Source organism: Pongo abelii, chromosome 6, assembly GCF_028885655.2.
Source record: "Pongo abelii isolate AG06213 chromosome 6, NHGRI_mPonAbe1-v2.0_pri, whole genome shotgun sequence".
NCBI classification, from domain to species: Eukaryota; Metazoa; Chordata; class Mammalia; order Primates; family Hominidae; genus Pongo; species Pongo abelii.
This window is the reverse complement of record NC_071991.2, coordinates 102528322-102541025: the sequence shown is the minus strand read 5'-3', so window position 1 is coordinate 102541025 and position 12704 is coordinate 102528322. Positions and strand designations below refer to the sequence as shown.

At 44.3% G+C, this 12704-nt stretch overlaps 1 protein-coding gene and 1 pseudogene across 17 annotated transcripts in view; one reads left to right on the top strand and one right to left on the bottom strand.

Annotated features, from left to right (window-relative positions):
• The window catches only part of ATXN7L1 (ataxin 7 like 1), a 266375-nt gene that overhangs the window by 52067 nt on the left and 201604 nt on the right, over nt 1-12704 (top strand). The gene's annotated exons all lie outside the window — the stretch shown is intronic.
• Nucleotides 3826-5006, bottom strand: LOC100443023 (large ribosomal subunit protein uL13-like; annotated as a pseudogene).

The window sequence follows — 12704 nt, the reverse complement described above, 5'->3', positions numbered from 1 at the left end:
TCATATTTTTAATTTCCAAGGGCTCTTGATTGTTTTCTACTTTTTTTCTTACCATTGCATCCTGGTTTTGGTTTCTGTCTCTGAGGACATTAATAAGTGTTTTTGAAGTTCTCTTCTACTCATTGTGGAGCTTCCATATTCCTCTATTCCTGGTCATAGTGTCTTAGTCTCTTTCAGGTGGGTGCTTTCTTTAAATGTCTGGTGATCCTTGGCCATTCATATTTAAGAGTGAGGCACTACAAGCAGCTTGGAGGTTCAGGGTGTTTTAGTGGAGCTTTTCACTGGTGGCCCATTGTAAAGCGGGATTACATTGCGAACTCATCATTTCTTTAGAGAATTTTCAGTTGCCAGCATGTGGAGGCATTTTCTTAAAAGAATTCCTCTCTGTTTTTTCAGAGATGAATTCTCCCCTTTCCTGCCTGGAGGGTGCTGTAAGAGCAGATGGAGGCAGAGGCCCAAGGGCATCACGCCATGAGAGTGGCCACCGTCAGTCCATCCTCTCTGTTTAGCCTGCCCATCACCCCATCCCTTCACCATGCCTCCTGTCCCCTGGTCTGGATCCTCTTCTAACCCATTTCTCCAGTAAACAAACCTTCAGACTCTCAAGCAGTCTCCCCTCACATTACTCCTGCCATCTGAAGTACACAGTGCCTCTAGCTCCCAGGCCTCCCAAGGGTTATATCCCAGGCAGATATACTCACTTTGCATCCAAACTCCTTTCTGTAGACACATAGATCACTGTTTCCTCCACTCTGCCCAGTCAGCAATCACTCCTCACCTGTCTTCCAAAAACACGTGCTTGTTTGCTGATATCTCCCATTTCCATTGTCTTTGCACTCTTTTTCACTTCTTTACCATCATTTTAAGGGTGTCTTGGTCAAGATAAAAGATAAAATTGAGGAGTAACCATTAATCCACCATTCATTCAGCCAGTCAACAGATAGTGGAACCAAGTGGGTTCAAGGCACTGCTGGGGATGGAGCAGTGAACAAATCAGACAATAATTCCTTCCTTCTTTAAACTTCCAATATAGTGTTTATTGGAAGTACCATGCTCTTGAATGCCACAGAGTAGCAAGTCTAGCAACATAAACCTGTAAAGAGAAGCTTGGGCCTGTTACGATTCAAGAACCAATGTGCAGACACCTGGGAACCCATATGCTTACTTGAACCTTTGCTGTTTGTAAGTGATCACAAATGATACTGGAAATGGGGTTGCCTCTGCTGTATAAGCTGGGAGCCATCAAGTTTGCAAAGCACCGGAATAGCCTTTTACAACAAAAGATGATTCATGTCAGCCTTGGACTTCGTAGGAGATAGAAAACACCTTCTGCTACTCTAGAAAATCAGGATTACCACTTCACAAGGTTGTGGTTTAATCTGAAGAATACAGACCAATAAAAGCTCCTGACCAAAAGTACCTAATAATAGCAAAAAAAAAAAAAAAAAAAGATAAAGGGCCAGAGGATCTATTAATCTCCAGTATTAGTAAGACTCTTCCTTAGAGCTGTGGCTTCCAAGCTATTTTAATCATGCACCCTTATCAGTAAAAATTTTTGGAGCTGGAACCCAAGAGTATGTGTATTTAGTGATACTATGAAACAAAATTTGAAAGTTAAAAGGGCAAGCTAAAAATAACTAGAATTAGAAGTTTTAATATGTTTCCCCATCCTAATAGATCATCTTGGGCATATAAAGCTCACTTAGAAACAACTCACTGGGAGAATGGAAGTGAGGACTTGGTCCTACCATCCACCATTGCTTAGCTATGAGATACTGGGCAAGCTACTTAATTCTAAGCCTCAGTTTCCTCATTTGTAAAGTGAAAATAAAAATACTACAGTTTCCCTGGCTTCCTCATAGGGTGGCTTTGAGGATGAAATGAGCTCTGTAGGTGTTTTATAAACTGCAAGGCACTCAGCAACATGCAAACTCAATTGTGTGACCAGTTAGCCACCTCCATGCCCCAGCCAATAACTTCTCCCTGAGTTTATTCCACCAACCCAGATATCCTTCCTGCAGGTCATAAGAAGTAATGATATGAAGGTGGACAAGTGAAGCAGTGAAAGTCTCTCATCCTTACTTAAAAAGAGAGACAAAACCATAAAGCAACTCAAGCCCAATTCTGCAGCTAGTCAGTACCATTCTCCCCATTCACAGGAGAGCACCTTTCTCCCTACAGCTCCAAGGGTGTTATGTTTTCCACACTATAGATGTTATGGATTTATTTTTGGAGACAGGGTCTTGCTGTGTTGCCTAGGCTGCCTTAAACTCCTGGGCTCAAGCAATCCTCCCACGTCAGCCTCCCAAGTAGGTGGAGCTACAGCTGTATGCCACTGTGCCCAGCTGACATTATGGATTTTGAGAAAGTAAATCTAATGTTGAGAAGCAGCAATGTTGTTCCTAAGACTCGAAGAATTTCAGTGTGTCCAGCTGAAGTATAGGGAAGGGCTCTATGACCTCAGCAAGACAATTATGTGGGCTGCCTGGTGGCAAGTCACTAAGCCCTACAGCAGTGTCACTGAAAGGTGTCTGGGGCTTACACACTTGTAGTATGTGCAATGTCACTGTATAGCAAAACTGCATTTCTGGCATCAACCAAAGTAGAGGATTAATTATGCAAGGGGAAAATAAGATGTTCCAAGCACCAATTAATGGAAGTGTTGTGAGCACAGGAGCAATAATCACAGTTAACTGTACTGCGCACTTGCTTTATGCCAGCCTGTGCAAGGTGTGCCATGTGTGATCCCATTTAATCCTCACTGTTTCCATTTCCATTTTGAGTTAAAGAAACTGAAGGTGAGAGAGGTTAAGTAGCTTGCTCACAATCATGGTGGAGCCACAATTCAAATTCAGATTGCTCTGTCTCCAAAACCTATACCTGAAACCACCCTACTCTTCCACCTATCAAACAAGTTCTATATTTTCATCTTTGTTAGTGACTCCTCTCTCTGATATCCATATAATCAATCTTCTATGCCATTCAACAGGACAAAACTGGAAGGAGACTAGCGATCTCCTTTGCTAGCCACTCTCCTGAGGTTAGAGACCCACACTCACTGCACAGGATCTTAAAGCAGCAGCAGCAGGTGTGTGTTAGTTTTTTTTGCATGACTATAAAGGAATAACTGAGACTTGACAATTTATAAAAACAGAGGTTTCAGCCAGGCGTGGTGGCTCATGCCTGTAATCGCAGCATTTTGGGAGGCTGAGGCAGGTGGATCACCTGAGGTTGGGAGTTCAAGACCAGCCTGACCAACATGCAGAAACCCCATCTCTACTGAAAATGCAAAATTAGCCGGGCGTGGTGGCACATGCCTGTAATCCCAGCTACTCAGGAGGCTGAGGCAGGAGAATCGCTTGAACCCAGGAGGCAGAGGTTGAATTGAACAGAGATCACACCATCGCACTCCAGCCTGGGCAACAAGAGCAAAACTCCGTCTCAAAAAACAAACAACAGCAACAAAAAAACAGAGGTTTCATTGGCTCACAGTTCTGCAGGCTGTACAGGAAGCATGGCACCAACACCTGCTCGGCATCTGGTGAAAGCCTCAAGAAGCTTACAATCATGGCTGAAGCCAAAGCAGGAACAGGCATGTCACATGGTGAGCGTGGGAGCAAGGGGGTGGAGGATAGGTCCCAGACTTTAAAACACCCGGATCTCACAAGAACTGAGTGATAACTCACTTATCACCAAGGGGATGGTGCTAAACCATTCATGAGGGATCCACCCCCATGATCTCATCACCTCTTAACAGGGCCCACCTTCAACATTGAGAATCACATTTCAACATGAGATTTGGAGGGGACACACATCCAAACCATATCAAGGTGATATGTTGATTTATTATAACTGAGTCTTCCAAGGACGTGGAGGGAAATTTGCAATTTAAAAAAACCCAACCCTGCCCTTTTACTGGAAACTACAGTGCAAGTAAGAAAGCATTAGCCCCGCAGAAGTCAGCTACATGGCCGAGCTTTGTTGTGCTGAGAACCACAGCTCTCTGTCCAGCCAAGCTGCAGCCTCATCAAGGGGCTGGTGAGCCTTGGAGGTCCTGCTCCAACTTTAATACCTTCCCCCCACTGCCCAGCATGTTCCTCACCTCATACCCATCCCACAGTGCTCACTCTTCACTCCTTCCAAAAAGCCTTGCACTCTAGAAAGACACTAAGCTATCAGTCATCTATACCCCAATATGAATATTAAGCCAATATATGACTTCCTGGTGATAGGTACACTTTGATGATTTTCTTGAATATTAGTTTGAAAGGCTTTGCTTCTATTGCTGTGACCTACAGGCATCAGGAACAGATGGGGTGGAGGACATCTGAATGAGGAACACACTTTTTTTTTTTTTTTTTTTTTTTGAGGAATAAACAGTCTTTACTGGGCTCAGATCAGGAGTCCATGGGTCTTGAGAGCTTCTGTGTATTTGTCAGTTTTCTTCTCCATGTTCTTTTCACCCGGTTTCCATAGCCTCATGAGCTGTTTCTTCTTCCGATAGTGGATCTTGGCTTTCTCCTTTCTCTTCTCCTTCAGGGTGGCTGCCACTGCCAGGTACTTACAGCCAACCTCGTGAGCCAGGCGCCCCACGTAGGCAAACTTTCTTGTAGGCTTCAGATGCATGACCTTGAGGGCAGCAGGAACCACCATCCGCTTTTTCTTGTCATAGGGCGGTGGGATGCCGTCAAACACCTTGAGGGGCTCCAGGGCGGCCCGGCCTCGCTTTGTCTTGTGGGGCAGCATGCCTCGAGGTCTGCCGGAAGGTGCGGCTAGAGGCCCGGAAGTGGTAGGGGCCTCGGCAAGGGTTGGTGTTCATCCGCTTGCGGAGGAAGGCCAGGTACTTCAACTTGTTTCTGTAGAAATGGCCAGAAATGATGATGCCCTGATAGCGTATGACCTCCACCTTCCGGCCCAGCAGTACCTACTTAGCCACGATGGCCGCCAGGCGGCCCAGGAGATGGCCTCGACCATCAAGCACCAGGACCTGCCCCTCCGCCATCTTCAGCAGCCCCCTGGAAAACGACACTCTTTTTTAATCCCAAACACAAGTTAATGCATTTTGCTTTGCTCTAATTTTAAATTTTTTTATTGTTAAATATCCAGCATATACAGATTTTTTTTTTAAATAGCCAACCCAGATACAGAAAGCTTCATAAAACAAACGTACAAACTCGTATGAGGCCATCACCCTTTGCAGGGTCACCAAGATGCCATTTGTGAACCCCTCCCAGTGAAGTGACTTATCCCCTCCGTGCAAGAGTAACTTTGATCCTGAAATTTAAAAACCAAATTTAAATCCAGTGGGTAGGAAACCATCATTCTCAGCAAACTATCACAAAGACAGAAAACCAAACACCGCGGGTTCTCACTCATAGTTGGGAATTGAACAATGAGATCACTTGGACACAGGGTGGGGAACGTCACACACCGGGGCCTCCCAGGGGGGTGGGGGACTGGGGGAGGGATAGCATTAGGAGAAATACCTAATGTAAATGATGAGTTGACGGGTGCATCAAACCAACATGGCACATGTATAACTATGTATCAAACCTGTACATTGCGCACATCTACCCTAGAACTTAAAAAAAAAATGCAATGGGTAGATTAGCTGTCCCCATGTGTTTAACAACAAGGGATAGAGTCATAATCTTTTCTAGCTGCAGCGTTTTGGGGTCCTGAGTGGTTCTGGTACCCCAGTTTTTAGGTAAAGGATTTCCCCTGGGTACATTATGCATTTTTATGCAGCTTTATCCTAATACATGCCAGCTTCAATGTGTGCTGCATCTTTGGAAGCTGCAGACTTACCCAATAGTGCCCAAACTTTTGGGGACTTCCTTTTCTGAATTATCTTAAGTTGGTAAGACAGCTAGATGGTTCCTTTCTTTTAAACCAAAGCTGTGTTAGGGCAGCTGATCATTCAGCCTTGAATTTGGGCCATTACAGAGTTAAACCCTGAAAGAGTCGTTTTCTTTCACTTTGAACATTCTAAGCCTGTTTTACTGGTTCTAAATCTATTTCAAAAGACAAGGAGCTGGGCATGGGGGCTCACATGCTGTAATCCCAGCACTTTGGGAGGCCGAGGCGGGAGGATCCCATGAGGATCCCTGGCCAGCATGGTAAAACCCCATCCCTACAAAAAATACAAAAATTAGCTGGGGCGTGGTGGCACGTGCCTGTAGCCCCAGCCACTCGGGAGGCTGAGGCAGGAGGATTGCTTAAGCCTGGGAGGCAGAGGTTGCAGTGATCTGAGATCTCTCCACTGCACTCCAGCCTGGGCAACAGAATGAGACCCCCCATCTCAAAAAAAAACTTTTTTAATTTAAAAAGACAAGGATTTTAGCCCAGGCAGCTTGCTACATTGAGAGTCTGGTATCCAGCACTCACCAGAATGCTTTTGGAATGCTTGTGAAACCTCAGTGATTTTCTTACAGCTTCATTTGATTTTATATTTTTAATTCCTTATTTGGAAATAATTTCTAATTTCCAAAAACATCAAAAATAAGAATAGCACAAAGAACATTCTATAGCCTTTACCCAAATTCAACATTTATTTATTGAAACAGGGTCTTGCTGTGTTGCCCAGGCTGGAATGCAGGGGTGCAGTGATAACTCACCGTAACCTGGAACTCCTGGCTCAAGCAATTCTTCCACCTCAGCCTCCAGAGTAGCTGAAACTGCAAGTGTGTACCACTGCATCAGCTAATTTTTTATTTTTTTATTTTTTAGAGATAGAGCTCTCGCTGTGTTGCCCAGGCTGATCTCAAATTCCCAGCCTCAAATGTTGCTCCAGCCTCAGCCTCCCAAAGTGCTGGGATTATAGGTGTGAGCCATTGCCCCTGGCCCAACTGTTGTTAACATTTTGCTCCATTTGCTTTGTCCTTCTGTTTCTTGGGGGTAGGGAATGGGAGAGAGACAGACCAATCCAGATATATTTTCAATAGTCACACATAATATTTTTCTGAACCATTTGAGGGCAAGTTACATTCTTCATGGTATTTTACCAATTACTTCAGTGTATGTGTCCTAAGAATAGGAATATTCTCTTACATAACCTCAGTACAGTTTTCAACTTCAGTAAATATAACATGCAAGCATTTACTTTAATATAATCAGAAGAAAAAACCACCAACAGACAGTGGTTTATTTTTTTCTACACACTGAGCAGTAGGCTTCCATTTTCATGTGGTTTGCATACAGCAATCTTCAAGTCTAATTGTTTCAGTCTTATTGAAATTGCTTTCTCCTGTATCAACAATAGGTAAAGGGTGCATATTGACATCTCTGTTTTCAATCAAATGTTTGTTTACTTTCTGCCCTCATTAGGGTCTCTAAACACATCAGAGAGATAATAAAAATAAATATCCCATCCCGCTCCCAGGCCTTGGAAATGAGAGAGTAAACACCAGTATAATTTAACACTTTCCTAGTCCGATGGGAAAATGTTGCTTTTTTATGTCTATGGCCCTTGAGAGGAGGAGAAGCTCTCCGTTAAATAAAATATCCTTTGTATCCTCTTTGCTGAGCTTCCCTTCCTTGACTGACTTTCACCATGAACCCCGCCTGCTGGGGTAAATTACTGATAAGTGACCCATGCCTGTTCCCCCCTGTTTTCTAAATTCAGTGGTCAGTGTTTGTGACAGCTGTCATCAGCTGCATCTCATCGTGCTCCCTGCACTCTGCAGGGTTCTTGGCTTAGAGAACTTAGCTTAGAACTCCTTAGAGTTCTTGGCTTGTCCCACATAGGAACGAACCTTCCAGAACATTCCAGCTCCCAGCTGGAGGTGAGACAGCACACACATTTCCCACTGGGGCCTCCGCTTGGGCCAGGAACAGGTATGGTGAAGGTGGCAGTGATGTTGGGAAACTTCTTGGCTGCTGGGCCCCTTCCCTGAGGGCTGCAGGGAAGGGAGCATTGCAAGAGTGCTGTGCTTGGAAGTTTTCAGCAGCAGGAAAATCACATTTATAGGTTCTGAATCTGAACCATTTCTCACTGAGAATTTTGTAATACTTCCTCTTTCTCCTCCTCCACCCTAACCTCTCATTTTAAGTTGCTTTGTCACCCCATTTCGCCTATTAAAAGCTAGTGTCTATAAAAATTTCAAGGCAGTGCATTCCTCCTTAAATTGTTTTCTCTCAGAGTTTTCTAAAACCGGTTTAAAATTCAGCCAGTGCCCTTCTCAGACTCTCCCCGGCCCCCAGACCCTCTCCCCAGAACAACCTCTTTAAAATCTTTTTGTTATTTTTTCTGGTATTGACCCCTCTAAATTAGATGCTTAGACTGTGTTCCTGATTTACTGGTTTTAAACACTGCCTACTGACTTCCCGTTAGAAGAATTTGGCCCTCTTGTACCACCCACCCTCACTTCTCCTCCCCATCCTCCCAGTACAGCTATACAGGTAGGCAAAATTCATGGTCAGTGTTTACAGTATGATGGTGATTTAAATATTATTCACTAGGGAGCCAACTACTGTACTGGGATTGTTTCCTTTCTTATATAACTTTTTGTTTTTCTTTAATAATTGCCTTTAAAAGACCGCTTTGTCTATGAGATGCCCATTGCACATTCTCCCAAATGCCTACCAGTGGCATCTGCCAAACGCTCACAAGCATCCCGTGAACTCTCGGTACCCAGCTCCCGAATCCTCCACCTCCTGCTCCAGCCTAGACTTGTCATTCCCTAGGCAAGCTGCCGAGCATCATGCAGGGATTTCCTTTCGCTGTGCCTCTGAGGCTTAGATCCCTGTTTTTCTTGGACCTATTTCTTCCTACTTTTTAGTTTGTCCATTTTAGGGGAGAGTACGTCCTCTGACAGCTTCCTGAGAAAGAGTGCCTGGGAGGCAAAGTTTTTGACGCCATGTGGGTCTGAAAGTACCTTTGTCCTTCCCTCAGTCTGAATAATGGTTAGTTGGGTATAGAGTTTTCAGCTGAAAATAATTTCCCCTCCAACTTTTGAAGCTAACACTTCACTGCCTTCCAGCTTCCAGTGTTACTAATGAAAAGCCCAGTGCCATTCTGAGTCCTTGATGCAACCTGTTTTTCTCTCTGGAAGTTTATGAGATATCCTCTTTATCATTTTTTAAAAAAGCTAAGTGATCTCAATGTAGAACAGTTAGGGGTTTCAAAATCACACAACTCTTAATAATAAGGTAGAAAGTCAGCCTGCAGTGTACATACCTTTTCCTAGAGCCAAGCACAAAATGCAAATGTGAGATTTCAATGATTTCTGACTCTCAGATGGTCTTGCACCTGGTACTTCTCCCCCTCTTCACTCCATAATACCTGGTTCTTCAGGCACAAGTAAGCAGTTTTCAGAACGTCTGAGAGAGAGGAAATGAACACCTTTATGTACATGTAAGAGTGATTTCACATCTTTTCCCTGAAGAGGCAAAACTGATGTGGGGATAGAGGAATAGGAGAGCATTGTGGGCCCCCCTCCCCAGAAAGGACCAGTCCCATCCACTGCCCCCCATCCTATCTTAGCAGCAGTTCCACTTCTTATATGTTTCCAGTAAATGATTTTTTGTAACAGTCCTATGAACTGATTGTTCTAGACTGGCAATTTCTGTGAAACCAAGTAATAAATACAAAGCCCCAGGAGGAAGCCATTCAGAACATTCTCTTCTTATTTAAAGAATTTATTTGTACATGAGATTTTCTGTATCTTTTCTGAATGTTTAGCCATGAGGAGTGAGAGACAACTTAAAATGTTATCTTTTAAATTCTGCAAGTATTTTGCAACTCTGTCAATCCCCTTTCTGACTCTTCTTCCTTCCTTTCTCATACATGATTCTTCCTCACATGTATTTTAAAGGATTTCTAAGCATTGGAGTCAACAAGCCCGTGTAATGAGGAAGGAATTAAGAAGTAGAAGAAAAAAACTAAAAACGAAAAGCAACTGCCTGAAAGTCAAGTAATCATAAAGTACCTATTAATAACCTAAAATATGTAAATATAATCCAATAGTTATGCTAATGTATATGGGCATCCTAGCTTTCATATTCCTCAGACATAGACCCTGGGAAAAAAAAAAAAAAACCTGCTGGAAAACACTGAATTGATAGTTCCTCTCCCTTCTCCCCATCCCCTTCTTCAACATCTTCATCATCATCATCACCATCATCATTGCCACCAAAGCTTCAAGTGGCAGGAGGCGGGGCAAAGATCAAGTTTATTGAGTTTTTAGAAGCTCACTGGGGTGAGGATAGTGAATTGCCAAGTCAGTTTCAGGGGGCCATCAGCACAGCTGCTGGCATTGCGATCACCATTGGAGGCCGAGGGAGAGAAAACACTGGATCGTCCCCAGGCAGAGAGGATACATCCTGAAGGGCAGGGTCTGAGCACCTGATAGATGTGGGACCCTACAGAGAATGGGGACTGCTGCGAAGCTGGTTTTATTAGACTGATTTCCTGAGGACAACGTCTCCTCTGGAAGGACAGCTTTTGTGTAAGGTGAAATGGAAGAAGAGAGGAAGAAAGGATTGAGGCTAGAGGGGCATTAAAAAGAAAGATTTGAGACTCGGAAGGGTGGGACTCATACTGGTGGGAGGAAATTGGAGTTCAGGATACATGGAGAAATTATCAGAAAACACCCAGCTATCTCAAGTTCAGAATTCAGGTTCAGATAATGACATCCTAGGATACGGGGGGAAAAAAAGAGAGAGAGAGAGAGAATTGCTTTTGGTAAGCTTAGCAGAGTCAGAGAGAAAAGGAGAGTTCCCAAAAAACAGAAAGTGGCCAAATGATTTTCTGGTTTCCAGAAAAGGAAAAAAAAAAAACTTAATTTCAGAATTTACAGATAAAGGAAGAGTCTAGTGTGCATTATTAAAATTATAGATTGTGGGCCCAGCACAGTGGCTCACGCCTGTAATCCCAGCACTTTGGGAGGCCGAGGCGGGTGGATCACCTGAGGTCGGGAGTTTGAGACTAGCCTGACCAACATGGAGAAATCCCATCTCTACTAAAAATACAAAATTAGCCGGGCGTGGTGGCACATGCCTATAATCCCAGCTACTAGGGAGGCTGAGGCAGGAGAATCGCTTGAACCTGGGAGGCAGAGGTTGCATTGAACCGAGATTGTACCATTGCACTCCAGCCTGGACAACAAGAGCAAAACTCCGTCTCAAAAAAAAAAAAAAAAAAAAAATTATAGGTTGTGAATACTAGAAAAGAAGGTAGTGAACACCAGGAGCCAACCTGGGTTTACTAAGAACTGTGTACACCAGAGAAATCCCATCTCCTTTTCTCCTGGGCTGGGAGGCCAGGGAATATTATAGATACAGTGTCTCTGGTTTTAACAAAGCATTTGGCAAAAGTCTGTCATGAAGTGTATGTGGAAAAGATGGAATCCACATGAAGTCATACAAGTAGGTAAATTCATAACAGGTTGAAAGGTGGTATCTGTGGAGAAGTCAGTGAGAGCGAGGATCTTTGTTTTGGTGGTGGGGTTGTTTGGTTTGGTTTGGTTTGGTTTTGTCTTGTTTTTGAGACAGGGTCTCACTCTGTCACCCAGGCTGGAGTACAGGGGCGCAATCACAGCCAACTGCAGCCTTGACCTCCCAGGCTTAGATGATCCTCCCACCTCAGCCTCCCAAGTAGCTAGGACCACAGGTGTGTGCCACCATGCCCAGATAAATTTTTGTGTTTTTTCTAGAGACAGGGTTTCATCATGTTGTCCAGGCTGGTCTTGAACTTCTGGGCTCAAGTGACCCACCCGCTTTAGCCTCCCAGAGTGCTGGGATTACAGGCGTGAGCCACCATGCCCAGCTAGATCTTTGTTTATCATTGATGAATTCCTGACACCTAGAACAATGCCACAGTGGGTGCTTAGTAAATATCTGTACAGTGAGTGGGCCGTAACTGAGCCAGAGGGACAACTGCAGGGAAATGTTACAGGCTTCTTTCCTGCCCCTGTCCTGCTTTGTTTCATATTAAGGACTCGAGTAAAGACATTGATGATATGCTCAGTAAAGTTTGTGGAGAACAGAAAGCTAAGCCTGAAAACTAGTTTAGAAACTGATAGAATCAAGACCCGAATATCTTGCTAGTCTGAGTTAGATCTCTCGAGATCTAAAAGTTTCACAGGAATATATGTAAACTACTATTCTTGAGACTTGGAAATCAACTGAACAAGTAGGAAAGATATAACTTAAGAAACCTTACTTTTAAAGTTCATATGTTTCCGTTGACTCCAAACTTAGTGTTAATACGGTAGCTGCCAGAAGAGGCCCATTTCAGCCATCCATGTTTGGATTCATCAGTTTCAACAAATGCTTATTGCAGGCCTGCTCTGTGCCAGGGAGCTGGTTGTGTACAGAGACAGACATCCCCATCAACCCCGGGATAGGAGATGAGCACTAAGGTTGAGGCAAAGGTAGCATCCAGGGGGGCTTGAGAAGGGAGCAGGGTGCCTCCCTGTGCCTGGGGTGGTCCAAAGCATTCACAAGGCAGGGGAGCTCTTAGGCTGAGACCCAGAAAACAGAAGGGAAAGGGGCAGCTGGCAGAGGAGACAATTTGTCTGAAGACAAGGTATGGGGGCAGTTGAGAGTGGTCTGTTCAGTGGGCTCTCTGGGACTTAGCCTGTGAGGGGAAGAGGAGAGGTGGCTGCAGGTAGGTCAGCAGGGAGGCCTTGGCCCACCAGGAGCCATGGGGCCAGGGGAGAAATGCAGGCCCCAGGACTTGGCACTCTTGGTTTTTCTTCTAC